Below are 20,724 nucleotides of genomic sequence, written 5' to 3' on the forward strand. Positions count from 1 at the left end.
GAGGGCCAGTGGCCTGCTGTCCTTTTGGCATTCCCCACTGTGTCCACCCACGCAGTGCTAGGCGCAGCCCGGCCAAGGCCGGGCCGGCCCTCCTGCCTGACGGCAGTGGGCCCAAAGCCAGTGGGAGCCACCATTGGGCCGCCACGGCCCCTTAGCCCCAGCAAAGCCACCCTTGCACCCACGCCAAAATCCACGCACCATTCCGGGTACTGGAGGTCAGCTGACCTGGAGAACTGGTCACGGCCCACGACCCCACTCCCGCCCCCTGCCATGGTGATACGGTGGAGGCTGGGCTTTTTCTGGAGGGAGCTTTGGAGAGACACACGGGCAGACAGGTGGCTGCGGCGCGGATGGGCGCTGCTGGGGTCGGCCAGGGGCAGGACCAGGGCCTCGCGGGCCTCACGATCTTCACCCGGGCCTACAGCGGACTCTGGGTCTGGGCCGGCCACCCCGGGAGAGGGTGGGGTGTGGCTGCCTTCCAGGGCCTCCTTCTGGCGGCATGTCCAGCCAGACGGGCGGGCTGGGCCCCCTCCAGCGCACGATGTGTTGGGAGAGGCTTGAGTAGATGAGGCCTGAAGTTGTGCCCGGGAGGAGCAGAGGAAGCCTCGAGCACCGGCGACTACAAGAAAAGGCAGATCGGGAGGCAAAAAATACTACAGCATCTAGTATTCCCAGGTGGTCTCCCATCCAGGTAGTAAACAGAGCCGACCCTGCTTAGCTTCCAAGACCAGACGAGATGAGGTGCGTTTAGGGTGGTAAGGCCGTAGAAGGCAGCAGGGGCCACGGGGTGCCTCTTGAGGCTCAGCTTCGCTGGTGCTGGGGCTTGCCGACAGCCCGGTAGCCAACCCTCTCCAGCACGGCACAGCCGCCGCCAAGGCAGGTGACAGGAGTCCTCGGCGACCCGGGGTTGGCAGACTCGTGGGTGACCTCGCAGCTCAGGTCAGGCGGGACCCTCCAGGCCCATAGGCGCTTGGCCCTCCGCCCCAGATCCCGCTTGACGCTCACAACGACGTGGCCCCGGGGTCTTAAGGGCCCGTGGCCCGCGGTCCCTTGGGCATTGGCCACCCTGTCTGCCCACACAGTTCTAGGCGAAGCACGGCCGTGGCCGGGCCGGCCCTCCTGCCCGACGGCAGTTGGTCTGAAGCCACTGGGAGCCACCCTTGAGTCGGCACGACCCCTTAGACCCAACAAGGCCACCCTTTCCCCCACGACAACTGCCGAGCAAAGTTCCCTGCGCCTGGTGACCGGCCGGCCCAGAGAACCAGTCTGGCCCACGACCCCACTCCCGCCCCCTGCCATGGTGAAACGGTGGAGGCTGGGCTTTTTCTGGAGGGAGCTGTGGAGAGACACACGGGCAGACAGGTGGCTGCGGCGCGCATGGGCGCTGGTCGGGTCGGCCAGGGGCAGGTCGAGGGGCTCGCGGGCCTCACAATCTACACCCGGGCCTGCGGCGGAGTCTGGGTGCGGGCCGGCCACCCCGGGAGAGGGTGGGGTGTGGCTGCCTTCCAGCGCCTCCTTCTGGCGGCATGTCCAGCCAGACGGGCGGGCTGGGCCCCCTCCAGCGCACGCTGTGTTGGGATAGGCTTGAGAAGATGAGGCCTGCAGCCGTGCCCGGTGGGAGCAGAGGAAGCCTCGAGCACCGGCGACTACAAGAAAAGGCAGATCGGGAGGCAAAAAATACTCCAGCCTCTAGTATTCCCTGGTGGTCTCCCATCCAGGTAGTAAACAGAGCCGACCCTGCTTAGCTTCCGAGATCAGACGAGATGAGGTGCGTTTAGGGTGGTATGGCCGTAGAAGGCAGCGGGGGCCACGGGGTGCCTCTTGAGGCTCAGCTTAGCTGGTGCTGGCGAATTACCGCCAGTCCGGCGACCAGCCCTCTGCAGCAAGGCCCTGTGGCCCACCCAGGCTGGCGACAGCACGCCTCGGGGACCGGGGTTGGTGGAGTCTTGGACGACCTCGCAGCTCAGTTCTGGCGGGAACATCCAGGCACATAGGCGCTTGGCGAACCGCCCCAGATCCCGCTCGACGCTCACAAAGACGTGGCTCCGAAGGCTTAAGGGCCCGTGGTCCACGGTCCCTTGGGCATTCCCAACCCTGTCCACCCACACAGTAGTAGGTGCAGTCCAGCCGCGGCTGGGCCGGAACTCCTGCCTGAGGGAAGGTAGCCCAAAGCCACTGGGAGCCACCATTGATGCGGCACGGCCCATTGGACCCAGCAAGGCCACCCTTGCCCCCACGCCACCCACTGAGCACTGTTCCCAGCGCATGGTGGCCGGCCGGCTCGGAAAACCGGCCCCGGCCCACGACCTCGCTCCCACACCCAGCCATGGCGAAACAGCGGAGGGTGGGCTTTTTCCGGAGGGAGCTGTGGAGAGACACACAGGCAGACAGGTGGCTGCGGCGCGGATGGGCGCTGGCGGAGGTGGTCAGGTGCAGGACGAGGGCTTCGCGTGCCTCACGGCTGTCACCCGGGCCTGCGGTGGAGTCTGGGTCTGGGCCAGCCACCCCGAGAGCGGCTGGCGTGTGGCTGCCTAACAGGGCCGACTTCTGGCCGCATGTCCAGCCAGTGCGGCTGGGGGCGCCCATTCCGGCGCACGCTGTGTTGGGAGGGGCCTGAGGAGGTGAGGCCTGCGGCGGTGCCCGGCAGGGGAGGAGCCGGCCTCGGCCACGGGCGACTAAAGGAGAAGGTGGTGTGGGAGGGAAAAAAGCCTACAGCACCCGGTATTCCCATGTAGTCTCCCATCCAAGTATTAACCAGGCCTGATCCTGCTTAGCTTGTGAGATCAGATGAGATGGGATGCGCTCAGGGTTGTATGGCCATAGAAGGCAGCGGGGGCCACGGGGTGCCTCATGAGGCTCAGCTTCGTTGGTGCTGGTGTCTTATCGCCAGGCCGGTGGCCAGCCCTCTCCTGCACGGCCCTGCTGCCTGCCCAGGCAGGCGACAGGAGGCCTCGGGGACACGGAGGTGGCAGAGTCTTGGGCGACCTTGCAGCCCAGTTCTTGTGGGAACCTCCAGACCCGTAGGCGCTTGAGGCTCCGCCCCAGATCCCACTCGATGCTCACAAGGACGTGGCCTCTGAGGCTGGAGGGCCAGTGGCCTGCTGTCCTTTTGGCATTCCCCACTGTGTCCACCCACGCAGTGCTAGGCGCAGCCCGGCCAAGGCCGGGCCGGCCCTCCTGCCTGACGGCAGTGGGCCCAAAGCCAGTGGGAGCCACCATTGGGCCGCCACGGCCCCTTAGCCCCAGCAAAGCCACCCTTGCACCCACGCCAAAATCCACGCACCATTCCGGGTACTGGAGGTCAGCTGACCTGGAGAACTGGTCACGGCCCACGACCCCACTCCCGCCCCCTGCCATGGTGATACGGTGGAGGCTGGGCTTTTTCTGGAGGGAGCTGTGGAGAGACACACGGGCAGACAGGTGGCTGCGGCGCGGATGGGCGCTGCTGGTGTCGGCCAGGGGCAGGACCAGGGCCTCGGGGGCCTCACGATCTTCACCCGGGCCTACAGCGGACTCTGGGTCTGGGCCGGCCACCCCGGGAGAGGGTGGGGTGTGGCTGCCTTCCAGGGCCTCCTTCTGGCGGCATGTCCAGCCAGACGGGCGGGCTGGGCCCCCTCCAGCGCACGATGTGTTGGGAGAGGCTTGAGTAGATGAGGCCTGAAGTTGTGCCCGGCAGGAGCAGAGGAAGCCTCGAGCACCGGTGACTACAAGAAAAGGCAGATCGGGAGGCAAAAAATACTACAGCATCTAGTATTCCCAGGTGGTCTCCCATCCAGGTAGTAAACAGAGCCGACCCTGCTTAGCTTCCAAGACCAGACGAGATGAGGTGCGTTTAGGGTGGTAAGGCCGTAGAAGGCAGCAGGGGCCACGGGGTGCCTCTTGAGGCTCAGCTTCGCTGGTGCTGGGGCTTGCCGACAGCCCGGTAGCCAACCCTCTCCAGCACGGCACAGCCGCCGCCAAGGCAGGTGACAGGAGTCCTCGGTGACACGGGGTTGGCAGACTCGTGGGTGACCTCGCAGCTCAGGTCAGGCGGGACCCTCCAGGCCCATAGGCGCTTGGCCCTCCGCCCCAGATCCCGCTTGACGCTCACAACGACGTGGCCCCGGGGTCTTAAGGGCCCGTGGCCCGCGGTCCCTTGGGCATTGGCCACCCTGTCTGCCCACACAGTTCTAGGCGAAGCACGGCCGTGGCCGGGCCGGCCCTCCTGCCCGACGGCAGTTGGTCTGAAGCCACTGGGAGCCACTCTTGAGTCGGCACGACCCCTTAGACCCAACAAGGCCACCCTTTCCCCCACGAAAACTGCCGAGCAAAGTTCCCTGCGCCTGGTGACCGGCCGGCCCAGAGAACCAGTCTGGCCCACGACCCCACTCCCGCCCCCTGCCATGGTGAAACGGTGGAGGCTGGGCTTTTTCTGGAGGGAGCTGTGGAGAGACACACGGGCAGACAGGTGGCTGCGGCGCGCATGGGCGCTGGTCGGGTCGGCCAGGGGAAGGTCGAGGGGCTCGCGGGCCTCACAATCTACACCCGGGCCTGCGGCGGAGTCTGGGTGCGGGCCGGCCACCCCGGGAGAGGGTGGGGTGTGGCTGCCTTCCAGCGCCTCCTTCTGGCGGCATGTCCAGCCAGACGGGCGGGCTGGGCCCCCTCCAGCGCACGCTGTGTTGGGATAGGCTTGAGTAGATGAGGCCTGCAGGCATGCCCGGTGGGAGCAGAGGAAGCCTCGAGCACCGGCGACTACAAGAAAAGGCAGATCGGGAGGCAAAAAATACTCCAGCCTCTAGTATTCCCTGGTGGTCTCCCATCCAGGTAGTAAACAGAGCCGACCCTGCTTAGCTTCCGAGATCAGACGAGATGAGGTGCGTTTAGGGTGGTATGGCCGTAGAAGGCAGCAGGGGCCACGGGGTGCCTCTTGAGGCTCAGCTTAGCTGGTGCTGGCGAATTACCGCCAGTCCGGCGACCAGCCCTCTGCAGCAAGGCCCTGTGGCCCACCCAGGCTGGCGACAGCACGCTTCGGGAACCGGGGTTGGTGGAGTCTTGGACGACCTCGCAGCTCAGTTCTGTCGGGAACATCCAGGCACATAGACGCTTGGCGAACCGCCCCAGATCCCGCTCGACGCTCACAAACACGTGGCTCCGAAGGCTTAAGGGCCCGTGGTCCACGGTCCCTTGGGCATTCCCAACCCTGTCCACCCACACAGTAGTAGGTGCAGTCCAGCCGCGGCTGGGCCGGAACTCCTGCCTGAGGGAAGGTAGCCCAAAGCCACTGGGAGCCACCATTGATGCGGCACGGCCCATTGGACCCAGCAAGGCCACCCTTGCCCCCACGCCACCCACTGAGCACTGTTCCCAGCGCATGGTGGCCGGCCGGCCCGGAAAACCGGACCCGGCCCACGACCTCGCTCCCGCACCCAGCCATGGCGAAACAGCGGAGGGTGGGCTTTTTCCGGAGGGAGCTGTGGAGAGACACACAGGCAGACAGGTGGCTGCGGCGCGGATGGGCGCTGGCGGAGGTGGTCAGGTGCAGGACGAGGGCTTCGCGTGCCTCACGGCTGTCACCCGGGCCTGCGGTGGAGTCTGGGTCTGGGCCAGCCACCCCGAGAGCGGCTGGCGTGTGGCTGCCTAACAGGGCCGACTTCTGGCCGCATGTCCAGCCAGTGCGGCTGGGGGCGCCCATTCCGGCGCACGCTGTGTTGGGAGGGGCCTGAGGAGGTGAGGCCTGCGGCGGTGCCCGGCAGGGGAGGAGCCGGCCTCGGCCACGGGCGACTAAAGGAGAAGGTGGTGTGGGAGGGAAAAAAGCCTACAGCACCCGGTATTCCCATGTAGTCTCCCATCCAAGTATTAACCAGGCCTGATCCTGCTTAGCTTGTGAGATCAGATGAGATGGGATGCGCTCAGGGTTGTATGGCCATAGAAGGCAGCGGGGGCCACGGGGTGCCTCATGAGGCTCAGCTTCGTTGGTGCTGGTGTCTTATCGCCAGGCCGGTGGCCAGCCCTCTCCTGCACGGCCCTGCTGCCTGCCCAGGCAGGCGACAGGAGGCCTCGGGGACACGGAGGTGGCAGAGTCTTGGGCGACCTTGCAGCCCAGTTCTTGCGGGAACCTCCAGACCCGTAGGCGCTTGAGGCTCCGCCCCAGATCCCACTCGATGCTCACAAGGACGTGGCCTCTGAGGCTGGAGGGCCAGTGGCCTGCTGTCCTTTTGGCATTCCCCACTGTGTCCACCCACGCAGTGCTAGGCGCAGCCCGGCCAAGGCCGGGCCGGCCCTCCTGCCTGACGGCAGTGGGCCCAAAGCCAGTGGGAGCCACCATTGGGCCGCCACGGCCCCTTAGCCCCAGCAAAGCCACCCTTGCACCCACGCCAAAATCCACGCACCATTCTGGGTACTGGAGGTCAGCTGACCTGGAGAACTGGTCACGGCCCACGACCCCACTCCCGCCCCCTGCCATGGTGATACGGTGAAGGCTGGGCTTTTTCTGGAGGGAGCTTTGGAGAGACACACGGGCAGACAGGTGGCTGCGGCGCGGATGGGCGCCGCTGGGGTCGGCCAGGGGCAGGACCAGGGCCTCGCGGGCCTCACGATCTTCACCCGGGCCTACAGCGGACTCTGGGTCTGGGCCGGCCACCCCGGGAGAGGGTGGGGTGTGGCTGCCTTCCAGGGCCTCCTTCTGGCGGCATGTCCAGCCAGACGGGCGGGCTGGGCCCCCTCCAGCGCACGATGTGTTGGGAGAGGCTTGAGTAGATGAGGCCTGAAGTTGTGCCCGGCAGGAGCAGAGGAAGCCTCGAGCACCGGCGACTACAAGAAAAGGCAGATCGGGAGGCAAAAAATACTACAGCATCTAGTATTCCCAGGTGGTCTCCCATCCAGGTAGTAAACAGAGCCGACCCTGCTTAGCTTCCAAGACCAGACGAGATGAGGTGCGTTTAGGGTGGTAAGGCCGTAGAAGGCAGCAGGGGCCACGGGGTGCCTCTTGAGGCTCAGCTTCGCTGGTGCTGGGGCTTGCCAACAGCCCGGTAGCCAACCCTCTCCAGCACGGCACAGCCGCCGCCAAGGCAGGTGACAGGAGTCCTCGGGGACCCGGGGTTGGCAGACTCGTGGGTGACCTCGCAGCTCAGGTCAGGCGGGACCCTCCAGGCCCATAGGCGCTTGGCCCTCCGCCCCAGATCCCGCTTGACGCTCACAACGACGTGGCCCCGGGGTCTTAAGGGCCCGTGGCCCGCGGTCCCTTGGGCATTGGCCACCCTGTCTGCCCACACAGTTCTAGGCAAAGCACGGCCGTGGCCGGGCCGGCCCTCCTGCCCGACGGCAGTTGGTCTGAAGCCACTGGGAGCCACCCTTGAGTCGGCACGACCCCTTAGACCCAACAAGGCCACCCTTTCCCCCACGACAACTGCCGAGCAAAGTTCCCTGCGCCTGGTGACCGGCCGGCCCAGAGAACCAGTCTGGCCCACGACCCCACTCCCGCCCCCTGCCATGGTGAAACGGTGGAGGCTGGGCTTTTTCTGGAGGGAGCTGTGGAGAGACACACGGGCAGACAGGTGGCTGCGGCGCGCATGGGCGCTGGTCGGGTCGGCCAGGGGCAGGTCGAGGGGCTCGCGGGCCTCACAATCTACACCCGGGCCTGCGGCGGAGTCTGGGTGCGGGCCGGCCACCCCGGGAGAGGGTGGGGTGTGGCTGCCTTCCAGCGCCTCCTTCTGGCGGCATGTCCAGCCAGACGGGCGGGCTGGGCCCCCTCCAGCGCACGCTGTGTTGGGAGAGGCTTGAGAAGATGAGGCCTGCAGCTGTGCCCGGTGGGAGCAGAGGAAGCCTCGAGCACCGGCGACTACAAGGAAAGGCAGATCGGGAGGCAAAAAATACTCCAGCCTCTAGTATTCCCTGGTGGTCTCCCATCCAGGTAGTAAACAGAGCCGACCCTACTTAGCTTCCGAGATCAGACGAGATGAGGTGCGTTTAGGGTGGTATGGCCGTAGAAGGCAGCGGGGGCCACGGGGTGCCTCTTGAGGCTCAGCTTAGCTGGTGCTGGCGAATTACCGCCAGTCCGGCGACCAGCCCTCTGCAGCAAGGCCCTGTGGCCCACCCAGGCTGGCGACAGCACGCTTCGGGAACCGGGGTTGGTGGAGTCTTGGACGACCTCGCAGCTCAGTTCTGGCGGGAACATCCAGGCACATAGACGCTTGGCGAACCGCCCCAGATCCCGCTCGACGCTCACAAAGACGTGGCTCCGAAGGCTTAAGGGCCCGTGGTCCACGGTCCCTTGGGCATTCCCAACCCTGTCCACCCACACAGTAGTAGGTGCAGTCCAGCCGCGGCTGGGCCGGAACTCCTGCCTGAGGGAAGGTAGCCCAAAGCCACTGGGAGCCACCATTGATGCGGCACGGCCCATTGGACCCAGCAAGGCCACCCTTGCCCCCACGCCACCCACTGAGCACTGTTCCCAGCGCATGGTGGCCGGCCGGCCCGGAAAACCGGACCCGGCCCACGACCTCGCTCCCGCACCCAGCCATGGCGAAACAGCGGAGGGTGGGCTTTTTCCGGAGGGAGCTGTGGAGAGACACACAGGCAGACAGGTGGCTGCGGCGCGGATGGGCGCTGGCGGAGGTGGTCAGGTGCAGGACGAGGGCTTCGCGTGCCTCACGGCTGTCACCCGGGCCTGCGGTGGAGTCTGGGTCTGGGCCAGCCACCCCGAGAGCGGCTGGCGTGTGGCTGCCTAACAGGGCCGACTTCTGGCCGCATGTCCAGCCAGTGCGGCTGGGGGCGCCCATTCCGGCGCACGCTGTGTTGGGAGGGGCCTGAGGAGGTGAGGCCTGCGGCGGTGCCCGGCAGGGGAGGAGCCGGCCTCGGCCACGGGCGACTAAAGGAGAAGGTGGTGTGGGAGGGAAAAAAGCCTACAGCACCCGGTATTCCCATGTAGTCTCCCATCCAAGTATTAACCAGGCCTGATCCTGCTTAGCTTGTGAGATCAGATGAGATGGGATGCGCTCAGGGTTGTATGGCCATAGAAGGCAGCAGGGGCCACGGGGTGCCTCATGAGGCTCAGCTTCGTTGGTGCTGGTGTCTTATCGCCAGGCCGGTGGCCAGCCCTCTCCTGCACGGCCCTGCTGCCTGCCCAGGCAGGCGACAGGAGGCCTCGGGGACACGGAGGTGGCAGAGTCTTGGGCGACCTTGCAGCCCAGTTCTTGCGGGAACCTCCAGACCCGTAGGCGCTTGAGGCTCCGCCCCAGATCCCACTCGATGCTCACAAGGACGTGGCCTCTGAGGCTGGAGGGCCAGTGGCCTGCTGTCCTTTTGGCATTCCCCACTGTGTCCACCCACGCAGTGCTAGGCGCAGCCCGGCCAAGGCCGGGCCGGCCCTCCTGCCTGACGGCAGTGGGCCCAAAGCCAGTGGGAGCCACCATTGGGCCGCCACGGCCCCTTAGCCCCAGCAAAGCCACCCTTGCACCCACGCCAAAATCCACGCACCATTCCGGGTACTGGAGGTCAGCTGACCTGGAGAACTGGTCACGGCCCACGACCCCACTCCCGCCCCCTGCCATGGTGATACGGTGGAGGCTGGGCTTTTTCTGGAGGGAGCTTTGGAGAGACACACGGGCAGACAGGTGGCTGCGGCGCGGATGGGCGCTGCTGGGGTCGGCCAGGGGCAGGACCAGGGCCTCGCGGGCCTCACGATCTTCACCCGGGCCTACAGCGGACTCTGGGTCTGGGCCGGCCACCCCGGGAGAGGGTGGGGTGTGGCTGCCTTCCAGGGCCTCCTTCTGGCGGCATGTCCAGCCAGACGGGCGGGCTGGGCCCCCTCCAGCGCACGATGTGTTGGGAGAGGCTTGAGTAGATGAGGCCTGAAGTTGTGCCCGGCAGGAGCAGAGGAAGCCTCGAGCACCGGCGACTACAAGAAAAGGCAGATTGGGAGGCAAAAAATACTACAGCATCTAGTATTCCCAGGTGGTCTCCCATCCAGGTAGTAAACAGAGCCGACCCTGCTTAGCTTCCAAGACCAGACGAGATGAGGTGCGTTTAGGGTGGTAAGGCCGTAGAAGGCAGCAGGGGCCACGGGGTGCCTCTTGAGGCTCAGCTTCGCTGGTGCTGGGGCTTGCCGACAGCCCGGTAGCCAACCCTCTCCAGCACGGCACAGCCGCCGCCAAGGCAGGTGACAGGAGTCCTCGGGGACCTGGGGTTGGCAGACTCGTGGGTGACCTCGCAGCTCAGGTCAGGCGGGACCCTCCAGGCCCATAGGCGCTTGGCCCTCCGCCCCAGATCCCGCTTGACGCTCACAACGACGTGGCCCCGGGGTCTTAAGGGCCCGTGGCCCGCGGTCCCTTGGGCATTGGCCACCCTGTCTGCCCACACAGTTCTAGGCGAAGCACGGCCGTGGCCGGGCCGGCCCTCCTGCCCGACGGCAGTTGGTCTGAAGCCACTGGGAGCCACCCTTGAGTCGGCACGACCCCTTAGACCCAACAAGGCCACCCTTTCCCCCACGACAACTGCCGAGCAAAGTTCTCTGCGCCTGGTGACCGGCCGGCCCAGAGAACCAGTCTGGCCCACGACCCCACTCCCGCCCCCTGCCATGGTGAAACGGTGGAGGCTGGGCTTTTTCTGGAGGGAGCTGTGGAGAGACACACGGGCAGACAGGTGGCTGCGGCGCGCATGGGCGCTGGTCGGGTCGGCCAGGGGCAGGTCGAGGGGCTCGCGGGCCTCACAATCTACACCCGGGCCTGCGGCGGAGTCTGGGTGCGGGCCGGCCACCCCGGGAGAGGGTGGGGTGTGGCTGCCTTCCAGCGCCTCCTTCTGGCGGCATGTCCAGCCAGACGGGCGGGCTGGGCCCCCTCCAGCGCACGCTGTGTTGGGAGAGGCTTGAGAAGATGAGGCCTGCAGCCGTGCCCGGTGGGAGCAGAGGAAGCCTCGAGCACCGGCGACTACAAGGAAAGGCAGATCGGGAGGCAAAAAATACTCCAGCCTCTAGTATTCCCTGGTGGTCTCCCATCCAGGTAGTAAACAGAGCCGACCCTACTTAGCTTCCGAGATCAGACAAGATGAGGTGCGTTTAGGGTGGTATGGCCGTAGAAGGCAGCGGGGGCCACGGGGTGCCTCTTGAGGCTCAGCTTAGCTGGTGCTGGCGAATTACCGCCAGTCCGGCGACCAGCCCTCTGCAGCAAGGCCCTGTGGCCCACCCAGGCTGGCGACAGCACGCTTCGGGAACCGGGGTTGGTGGAGTCTTGGACGACCTCGCAGCTCAGTTCTGGCGGGAACATCCAGGCACATAGACGCTTGGCGAACCGCCCCAGATCCCGCTCGACGCTCACAAAGACGTGGCTCCGAAGGCTTAAGGGCCCGTGGTCCACGGTCCCTTGGGCATTCCCAACCCTGTCCACCCACACAGTAGTAGGTGCAGTCCAGCCGCGGCTGGGCCGGAACTCCTGCCTGAGGGAAGGTAGCCCAAAGCCACTGGGAGCCACCATTGATGCGGCACGGCCCATTGGACCCAGCAAGGCCACCCTTGCCCCCACGCCACCCACTGAGCACTGTTCCCAGCGCATGGTGGCCGGCCGGCCCGGAAAACCGGACCCGGCCCACGACCTCGCTCCCGCACCCAGCCATGGCGAAACAGCGGAGGGTGGGCTTTTTCCGGAGGGAGCTGTGGAGAGACACACAGGCAGACAGGTGGCTGCGGCGCGGATGGGCGCTGGCGGAGGTGGTCAGGTGCAGGACGAGGGCTTCGCGTGCCTCACGGCTGTCACCCGGGCCTGCGGTGGAGTCTGGGTCTGGGCCAGCCACCCCGAGAGCGGCTGGCGTGTGGCTGCCTAACAGGGCCGACTTCTGGCCGCATGTCCAGCCAGTGCGGCTGGGGGCGCCCATTCCGGCGCACGCTGTGTTGGGAGGGGCCTGAGGAGGTGAGGCCTGCGGCGGTGCCCGGCAGGGGAGGAGCCGGCCTCGGCCACGGGCGACTAAAGGAGAAGGTGGTGTGGGAGGGAAAAAAGCCTACAGCACCCGGTATTCCCATGTAGTCTCCCATCCAAGTATTAACCAGGCCTGATCCTGCTTAGCTTGTGAGATCAGATGAGATGGGATGCGCTCAGGGTTGTATGGCCATAGAAGGCAGCGGGGGCCACGGGGTGCCTCATGAGGCTCAGCTTCGTTGGTGCTGGTGTCTTATCGCCAGGCCGGTGGCCAGCCCTCTCCTGCACGGCCCTGCTGCCTGCCCAGGCAGGCGACAGGAGGCCTCGGGGACACGGAGGTGGCAGAGTCTTGGGCGACCTTGCAGCCCAGTTCTTGCGGGAACCTCCAGACCCGTAGGCGCTTGAGGCTCCGCCCCAGATCCCACTCGATGCTCACAAGGACGTGGCCTCTGAGGCTGGAGGGCCAGTGGCCTGCTGTCCTTTTGGCATTCCCCACTGTGTCCACCCACGCAGTGCTAGGCGCAGCCCGGCCAAGGCCGGGCCGGCCCTCCTGCCTGACGGCAGTGGGCCCAAAGCCAGTGGGAGCCACCATTGGGCCGCCACGGCCCCTTAGCCCCAGCAAAGCCACCCTTGCACCCACGCCAAAATCCACGCACCATTCCGGGTACTGGAGGTCAGCTGACCTGGAGAACTGGTCACGGCCCACGACCCCACTCCCGCCCCCTGCCATGGTGATACGGTGGAGGCTGGGCTTTTTCTGGAGGGAGCTTTGGAGAGACACACGGGCAGACAGGTGGCTGCGGCGCGGATGGGCGCTGCTGGGGTCGGCCAGGGGCAGGACCAGGGCCTCGCGGGCCTCACGATCTTCACCCGGGCCTACAGCGGACTCTGGGTCTGGGCCGGCCACCCCGGGAGAGGGTGGGGTGTGGCTGCCTTCCAGGGCCTCCTTCTGGCGGCATGTCCAGCCAGACGGGCGGGCTGGGCCCCCTCCAGCGCACGATGTGTTGGGAGAGGCTTGAGTAGATGAGGCCTGAAGTTGTGCCCGGCAGGAGCAGAGGAAGCCTCGAGCACCGGCGACTACAAGAAAAGGCAGATCGGGAGGCAAAAAATACTACAGCATCTAGTATTCCCAGGTGGTCTCCCATCCAGGTAGTAAACAGAGCCGACCCTGCTTAGCTTCCAAGACCAGACGAGATGAGGTGCGTTTAGGGTGGTAAGGCCGTAGAAGGCAGCAGGGGCCACGGGGTGCCTCTTGAGGCTCAGCTTCGCTGGTGCTGGGGCTTGCCGACAGCCCGGTAGCCAACCCTCTCCAGCACGGCACAGCCGCCGCCAAGGCAGGTGACAGGAGTCCTCGGCGACCCGGGGTTGGCAGACTCGTGGGTGACCTCGCAGCTCAGGTCAGGCGGGACCCTCCAGGCCCATAGGCGCTTGGCCCTCCGCCCCAGATCCCGCTTGACGCTCACAACGACGTGGCCCCGGGGTCTTAAGGGCCCGTGGCCCGCGGTCCCTTGGGCATTGGCCACCCTGTCTGCCCACACAGTTCTAGGCGAAGCACGGCCGTGGCCGGGCCGGCCCTCCTGCCCGACGGCAGTTGGTCTGAAGCCACTGGGAGCCACTCTTGAGTCGGCACGACCCCTTAGACCCAACAAGGCCACCCTTTCCCCCACAACAACTGCCGAGCAAAGTTCCCTGCGCCTGGTGACCGGCCGGCCCAGAGAACCAGTCTGGCCCACGACCCCACTCCCGCCCCCTGCCATGGTGAAACGGTGGAGGCTGGGCTTTTTCTGGAGGGAGCTGTGGAGAGACACACGGGCAGACAGGTGGCTGCGGCACGCATGGGTGCTGGTCGGGTCGGCCAGGGGCAGGTCGAGGGGCTCGCGGGCCTCACAATCTACACCCGGGCCTGCGGCGGAGTCTGGGTGCGGGCCGGCCACCCCGGGAGAGGGTGGGGTGTGGCTGCCTTCCAGCGCCTCCTTCTGGCGGCATGTCCAGCCAGACGGGCGGGCTGGGCCCCCTCCAGCGCACGCTGTGTTGGGATAGGCTTGAGTAGATGAGGCCTGCAGGCATGCCCGGTGGGAGCAGAGGAAGCCTCGAGCACCGGCGACTACAAGAAAAGGCAGATCGGGAGGCAAAAAATACTCCAGCCTCTAGTATTCCCTGGTGGTCTCCCATCCAGGTAGTAAACAGAGCCGACCCTGCTTAGCTTCCGAGATCAGACGAGATGAGGTGCGTTTAGGGTGGTATGGCCGTAGAAGGCAGCGGGGGCCACGGGGTGCCTCTTGAGGCTCAGCTTAGCTGGTGCTGGCGAATTACCGCCAGTCCGGCGACCAGCCCTCTGCAGCAAGGCCCTGTGGCCCACCCAGGCAGGCGACAGCACGCCTCGGGGACCGGGGTTGGTGGAGTCTTGGACGACCTCGCAGCTCAGTTCTGGCGGGAACATCCAGGCACATAGGCGCTTGGCGAACCGCCCCAGATCCCGCTCGACGCTCACAAAGACGTGGCTCCGAAGGCTTAAGGGCCCGTGGTCCACGGTCCCTTGGGCATTCCCAACCCTGTCCACCCACACAGTAGTAGGTGCAGTCCAGCCGCGGCTGAGCCGGAACTCCTGCCTGAGGGAAGGTAGCCCAAAGCCACTGGGAGCCACCATTGATGCGGCACGGCCCATTGGACCCAGCAAGGCCACCCTTGCCCCCACGCCACCCACTGAGCACTGTTCCCAGCGCATGGTGGCCGGCCGGCCCGGAAAACCGGACCCGGCCCACGACCTCGCTCCCGCACCCAGCCATGGCGAAACAGCGGAGGGTGGGCTTTTTCCGGAGGGAGCTGTGGAGAGACACACAGGCAGACAGGTGGCTGCGGCGCGGATGGGCGCTGGCGGAGGTGGTCAGGTGCAGGACGAGGGCTTCGCGTGCCTCACGGCTGTCACCCGGGCCTGCGGTGGAGTCTGGGTCTGGGCCAGCCACCCCGAGAGTGGCTGGGGTGTGGCTGCCTAACAGGGCCGACTTCTGGCCGCATGTCCAGCCAGTGCGGCTGGGGGCGCCCATTCCGGCGCACGCTGTGTTGGGAGGGGCCTGAGGAGGTGAGGCCTGCGGCGGTGCCCGGCAGGGGAGGAGCCGGCCTCGGCCACGGGCGACTAAAGGAGAAGGTGGTGTGGGAGGGAAAAAAGCCTACAGCACCCGGTATTCCCATGTAGTCTCCCATCCAAGTATTAACCAGGCCTGATCCTGCTTAGCTTGTGAGATCAGATGAGATGGGATGCGCTCAGGGTTGTATGGCCATAGAAGGCAGTGGGGGCCACGGGGTGCCTCATGAGGCTCAGCTTCGTTGGTGCTGGTGTCTTATCGCCAGGCCGGTGGCCAGCCCTCTCCTGCACGGCCCTGCTGCCTGCCCAGGCAGGCGACAGGAGGCCTCGGGGACACGGAGGTGGCAGAGTCTTGGGCGACCTTGCAGCCCAGTTCTTGCGGGAACCTCCAGACCCGTAGGCGCTTGAGGCTCCGCCCCAGATCCCACTCGATGCTCACAAGGACGTGGCCTCTGAGGCTGGAGGGCCAGTGGCCTGCTGTCCTTTTGGCATTCCCCACTGTGTCCACCCACGCAGTGCTAGGCGCAGCCCGGCCAAGGCCGGGCCGGCCCTCCTGCCTGACGGCAGTGGGCCCAAAGCCAGTGGGAGCCACCATTGGGCCGCCACGGCCCCTTAGCCCCAGCAAAGCCACCCTAGCACCCACGCCAAAATCCACGCACCATTCCGGGTACTGGAGGTCAGCTGACCTGGAGAACTGGTCACGGCCCACGACCCCACTCCCGCCCCCTGCCATGGTGATACGGTGGAGGCTGGGCTTTTTCTGGAGGGAGCTGTGGAGAGACACACGGGCAGACAGGTGGCTGCGGTGCGGATGGGCGCTGCTGGTGTCGGCCAGGGGCAGGACCAGGGCCTCGGGGGCCTCACGATCTTCACCCGGGCCTACAGCGGACTCTGGGTCTGGGCCGGCCACCCCGGGAGAGGGTGGGGTGTGGCTGCCTTCCAGGGCCTCCTTCTGGCGGCATGTCCAGCCAGACGGGCGGGCTGGGCCCCCTCCAGCGCACGATGTGTTGGGAGAGGCTTGAGTAGATGAGGCCTGAAGTTGTGCCCGGCAGGAGCAGAGGAAGCCTCGAGCACCGGTGACTACAAGAAAAGGCAGATCGGGAGGCAAAAAATACTACAGCATCTAGTATTCCCAGGTGGTCTCCCATCCAGGTAGTAAACAGAGCCGACCCTGCTTAGCTTCCAAGACCAGACGAGATGAGGTGCGTTTAGGGTGGTAAGGCCGTAGAAGGCAGCAGGGGCCACGGGGTGCCTCTTGAGGCTCAGCTTCGCTGGTGCTGGGGCTTGCCGACAGCCCGGTAGCCAACCCTCTCCAGCACGGCACAGCCGCCGCCAAGGCAGGTGACAGGAGTCCTCGGCGACCCGGGGTTGGCAGACTCGTGGGTGACCTCGCAGCTCAGGTCAGGCGGGACCCTCCAGGCCCATAGGCGCTTGGCCCTCCGCCCCAGATCCCGCTTGACGCTCACAACGACGTGGCCCCGGGGTCTTAAGGGCCCGTGGCCCGCGGTCCCTTGGGCATTGGCCACCCTGTCTGCCCACACAGTTCTAGGCGAAGCACGGCCGTGGCCGGGCCGGCCCTCCTGCCCGACGGCAGTTGGTCTGAAGCCACTGGGAGCCACCCTTGAGTCGGCACGACCCCTTAGACCCAACAAGGCCACCCTTTCCCCCACGACAACTGCCGAGCAAAGTTCCCTGCGCCTGGTGACCGGCCGGCCCAGAGAACCAGTCTGGCCCACGACCCCACTCCCGCCCCCTGCCATGGTGAAACGGTGGAGGCTGGGCTTTTTCTGGAGGGAGCTGTGGAGAGACACACGGGCAGACAGGTGGCTGCGGCGCGCATGGGCGCTGGTCGGGTCGGCCAGGGGCAGGTCGAGGGGCTCGCGGGCCTCACAATCTACACCCGGGCCTGCGGCGGAGTCTGGGTGCGGGCCGGCCACCCCGGGAGAGGGTGGGGTGTGGCTGCCTTCCAGCGCCTCCTTCTGGCGGCATGTCCAGCCAGACGGGCGGGCTGGGCCCCCTCCAGCGCACGCTGTGTTGGGATAGGCTTGAGTAGATGAGGCCTGCAGGCATGCCCGGTGGGAGCAGAGGAAGCCTCGAGCACCGGCGACTACAAGAAAAGGCAGATCGGGAGGCAAAAAATACTCCAGCCTCTAGTATTCCCTGGTGGTCTCCCATCCAGGTAGTAAACAGAGCCGACCCTGCTTAGCTTCCGAGATCAGACGAGATGAGGTGCGTTTAGGGTGGTATGGCCGTAGAAGGCAGCGGGGGCCACGGGGTGCCTCTTGAGGCTCAGCTTAGCTGGTGCTGGCGAATTACCGCCAGTCCGGCGACCAGCCCTCTGCAGCAAGGCCCTGTGGCCCACCCAGGCTGGCGACAGCACGCTTCGGGAACCGGGGTTGGTGGAGTCTTGGACGACCTCGCAGCTCAGTTCTGTCGGGAACATCCAGGCACATAGACGCTTGGCGAACCGCCCCAGATCCCGCTCGACACTCACAAACACGTGGCTCCGAAGGCTTAAGGGCCCGTGGTCCACGGTCCCTTGGGCATTCCCAACCCTGTCCACCCACACAGTAGTAGGTGCAGTCCAGCCGCGGCTGGGCCGGAACTCCTGCCTGAGGGAAGGTAGCCCAAAGCCACTGGGAGCCACCATTGATGCGGCACGGCCCATTGGACCCAGCAAGGCCACCCTTGCCCCCACGCCACCCACTGAGCACTGTTCCCAGCGCATGGTGGCCGGCCGGCCCGGAAAACCGGACCCGGCCCACGACCTCGCTCCCGCACCCAGCCATGGCGAAACAGCGGAGGGTGGGCTTTTTCCGGAGGGAGCTGTGGAGAGACACACAGGCAGACAGGTGGCTGCGGCGCGGATGGGCGCTGGCGGAGGTGGTCAGGTGCAGGACGAGGGCTTCGCGTGCCTCACGGCTGTCACCCGGGCCTGCGGTGGAGTCTGGGTCTGGGCCAGCCACCCCGAGAGCGGCTGGCGTGTGGCTGCCTAACAGGGCCGACTTCTGGCCGCATGTCCAGCCAGTGCGGCTGGGGGCGCCCATTCCGGCGCACGCTGTGTTGGGAGGGGCCTGAGGAGGTGAGGCCTGCGGCGGTGCCCGGCAGGGGAGGAGCCGGCCTCGGCCACGGGCGACTAAAGGAGAAGGTGGTGTGGGAGGGAAAAAAGCCTACAGCACCCGGTATTCCCATGTAGTCTCCCATCCAAGTATTAACCAGGCCTGATCCTGCTTAGCTTGTGAGATCAGATGAGATGGGATGCGCTCAGGGTTGTATGGCCATAGAAGGCAGCGGGGGCCACGGGGTGCCTCATGAGGCTCAGCTTCGTTGGTGCTGGTGTCTTATCGCCAGGCCGGTGGCCAGCCCTCTCCTGCACGGCCCTGCTGCCTGCCCAGGCAGGCGACAGGAGGCCTCGGGGACACGGAGGTGGCAGAGTCTTGGGCGACCTTGCAGCCCAGTTCTTGCGGGAACCTCCAGACCCGTAGGCGCTTGAGGCTCCGCCCCAGATCCCACTCGATGCTCACAAGGACGTGGCCTCTGAGGCTGGAGGGCCAGTGGCCTGCTGTCCTTTTGGCATTCCCCACTGTGTCCACCCACGCAGTGCTAGGCGCAGCCCGGCCAAGGCCGGGCCGGCCCTCCTGCCTGACGGCAGTGGGCCCAAAGCCAGTGGGAGCCACCATTGGGCCGCCACGGCCCCTTAGCCCCAGCAAAGCCACCCTTGCACCCACGCCAAAATCCACGCACCATTCCGGGTACTGGAGGTCAGCTGACCTGGAGAACTGGTCACGGCCCACGACCCCACTCCCGCCCCCTGCCATGGTGATACGGTGAAGGCTGGGCTTTTTCTGGAGGGAGCTTTGGAGAGACACACGGGCAGACAGGTGGCTGCGGCGCGGATGGGCGCTGCTGGGGTCGGCCAGGGGCAGGACCAGGGCCTCGCGGGCCTCACGATCTTCACCCGGGCCTACAGCGGACTCTGGGTCTGGGCCGGCCACCCCGGGAGAGGGTGGGGTGTGGCTGCCTTCCAGGGCCTCCTTCTGGCGGCATGTCCAGCCAGACGGGCGGGCTGGGCCCCCTCCAGCGCACGATGTGTTGGGAGAGGCTTGAGTAGATGAGGCCTGAAGTTGTGCCCGGCAGGAGCAGAGGAAGCCTCGAGCACCGGCGACTACAAGAAAAGGCAGATCGGGAGGCAAAAAATACTACAGCATCTAGTATTCCCAGGTGGTCTCCCATCCAGGTAGTAAACAGAGCCGACCCTGCTTAGCTTCCAAGACCAGACGAGATGAGGTGCGTTTAGGGTGGTAAGGCCGTAGAAGGCAGCAGGGGCCACGGGGTGCCTCTTGAGGCTCAGCTTCGCTGGTGCTGGGGCTTGCCGACAGCCCGGTAGCCAACCCTCTCCAGCACGGCACAGCCGCCGCCAAGGCAGGTGACAGGAGTCCTCGGCGACCCGGGGTTGGCAGACTCGTGGGTGACCTCGCAGCTCAGGTCAGGCGGGACCCTCCAGGCCCATAGGCGCTTGGCCCTCCGCCCCAGATCCCGCTTGACGCTCACAACGACGTGGCCCCGGGGTCTTAAGGGCCCGTGGCCCGCGGTCCCTTGGGCATTGGCCACCCTGTCTGCCCACACAGTTCTAGGCAAAGCACGGCCGTGGCCGGGCCGGCCCTCCTGCCCGACGGCAGTTGGTCTGAAGCCACTGGGAGCCACCCTTGAGTCGGCACGACCCCTTAGACCCAACAAGGCCACCCTTTCCCCCACGACAACTGCCGAGCAAAGTTCTCTGCGCCTGGTGACCGGCCGGCCCAGAGAACCAGTCTGGCCCACGACCCCACTCCCGCCCCCTGCCATGGTGAAACGGTGGAGGCTGGGCTTTTTCTGGAGGGAGCTGTGGAGAGACACACGGGCAGACAGGTGGCTGCGGCGCGCATGGGCGCTGGTCGGGTCGGCCAGGGGCAGGTCGAGGGGCTCGCGGGCCTCACAATCTACACCCGGGCCTGCGGCGGAGTCTGGGTGCGGGCCGGCCACCCCGGGAGAGGGTGGGGTGTGGCTGCCTTCCAGCGCCTCCTTCTGGCGGCATGTCCAGCCAGACGGGCGGGCTGGGCCCCCTCCAGCGCACGCTGTGTTGGGAGAGGCTTGAGAAGATGAGGCCTGCAGCCGTGCCCGGTGGGAGCAGAGGAAGCCTCGAGCACCGGCGACTACAAGGAAAGGCAGATCGGGAGGCAAAAAATACTCCAGCCTCTAGTATTCCCTGGTGGTCTCCCATCCAGGTAGTAAACAGAGCCGACCCTACTTAGCTTCCGAGATCAGACAAGATGAGGTGCGTTTAGGGTGGTATGGCCGTAGAAGGCAGCGGGGGCCACGGGGTGCCTCTTGAGGCTCAGCTTAGCTGGTGCTGGCGAATTACCGCCAGTCCGGCGACCAGCCCTCTGCAGCAAGGCCCTGTGGCCCACCCAGGCTGGCGACAGCACGCTTCGGGAACCGGGGTTGGTGGAGTCTTGGACGACCTCGCAGCTCAGTTCTGGCGGGAACATCCAGGCACATAGACGCTTGGCGAATCGCCCCAGATCCCGCTCGACGCTCACAAAGACGTGGCTCCGAAGGCTTAAGGGCCCGTGGTCCACGGTCCCTTGGGCATTCCCAACCCTGTCCACCCACACAGTAGTAGGTGCAGTCCAGCCGCGGCTGGGCCGGAACTCCTGCCTGAGGGAAGGTAGCCCAAAGCCACTGGGAGCCACCATTGATGCGGCACGGCCCATTGGACCC

General features: G+C 66.2%; 20 pseudogenes; all 20 read right to left on the reverse strand.

The window, feature by feature from the left end:
• Window positions 1–650: 650 nt before the first annotated feature.
• LOC130705192 (5S ribosomal RNA) lies at window positions 651–769 on the reverse strand (annotated as a pseudogene).
• A 908-nt stretch (window positions 770–1,677) lies between these two features.
• On the reverse strand, window positions 1,678–1,796 carry LOC130705115 (5S ribosomal RNA; annotated as a pseudogene).
• A 910-nt stretch (window positions 1,797–2,706) lies between these two features.
• LOC130705380 (5S ribosomal RNA) lies at window positions 2,707–2,825 on the reverse strand (annotated as a pseudogene).
• A 910-nt stretch (window positions 2,826–3,735) lies between these two features.
• LOC130705193 (5S ribosomal RNA) lies at window positions 3,736–3,854 on the reverse strand (annotated as a pseudogene).
• A 908-nt stretch (window positions 3,855–4,762) lies between these two features.
• Window positions 4,763–4,881, reverse strand: LOC130705116 (5S ribosomal RNA; annotated as a pseudogene).
• Window positions 4,882–5,791: 910 nt separating this feature from the next.
• On the reverse strand, window positions 5,792–5,910 carry LOC130705381 (5S ribosomal RNA; annotated as a pseudogene).
• Window positions 5,911–6,820: 910 nt separating this feature from the next.
• On the reverse strand, window positions 6,821–6,939 carry LOC130705195 (5S ribosomal RNA; annotated as a pseudogene).
• Window positions 6,940–7,847: 908 nt separating this feature from the next.
• LOC130705096 (5S ribosomal RNA) lies at window positions 7,848–7,966 on the reverse strand (annotated as a pseudogene).
• A 910-nt stretch (window positions 7,967–8,876) lies between these two features.
• Window positions 8,877–8,995, reverse strand: LOC130705382 (5S ribosomal RNA; annotated as a pseudogene).
• Window positions 8,996–9,905: 910 nt separating this feature from the next.
• LOC130705196 (5S ribosomal RNA) lies at window positions 9,906–10,024 on the reverse strand (annotated as a pseudogene).
• A 908-nt stretch (window positions 10,025–10,932) lies between these two features.
• LOC130705229 (5S ribosomal RNA) lies at window positions 10,933–11,051 on the reverse strand (annotated as a pseudogene).
• Window positions 11,052–11,961: 910 nt separating this feature from the next.
• LOC130705383 (5S ribosomal RNA) lies at window positions 11,962–12,080 on the reverse strand (annotated as a pseudogene).
• A 910-nt stretch (window positions 12,081–12,990) lies between these two features.
• LOC130705197 (5S ribosomal RNA) lies at window positions 12,991–13,109 on the reverse strand (annotated as a pseudogene).
• A 908-nt stretch (window positions 13,110–14,017) lies between these two features.
• LOC130705117 (5S ribosomal RNA) lies at window positions 14,018–14,136 on the reverse strand (annotated as a pseudogene).
• A 910-nt stretch (window positions 14,137–15,046) lies between these two features.
• Window positions 15,047–15,165, reverse strand: LOC130705384 (5S ribosomal RNA; annotated as a pseudogene).
• Window positions 15,166–16,075: 910 nt separating this feature from the next.
• Window positions 16,076–16,194, reverse strand: LOC130705198 (5S ribosomal RNA; annotated as a pseudogene).
• Window positions 16,195–17,102: 908 nt separating this feature from the next.
• LOC130705118 (5S ribosomal RNA) lies at window positions 17,103–17,221 on the reverse strand (annotated as a pseudogene).
• A 910-nt stretch (window positions 17,222–18,131) lies between these two features.
• On the reverse strand, window positions 18,132–18,250 carry LOC130705385 (5S ribosomal RNA; annotated as a pseudogene).
• A 910-nt stretch (window positions 18,251–19,160) lies between these two features.
• Window positions 19,161–19,279, reverse strand: LOC130705199 (5S ribosomal RNA; annotated as a pseudogene).
• Window positions 19,280–20,187: 908 nt separating this feature from the next.
• Window positions 20,188–20,306, reverse strand: LOC130705230 (5S ribosomal RNA; annotated as a pseudogene).
• Between the last annotated feature and the right edge of the window lie 418 nt (window positions 20,307–20,724).

Source organism: Balaenoptera acutorostrata, chromosome 16 (assembly GCF_949987535.1).
Source record: "Balaenoptera acutorostrata chromosome 16, mBalAcu1.1, whole genome shotgun sequence".
Taxonomy (NCBI): domain Eukaryota; kingdom Metazoa; phylum Chordata; class Mammalia; order Artiodactyla; family Balaenopteridae; genus Balaenoptera; species Balaenoptera acutorostrata.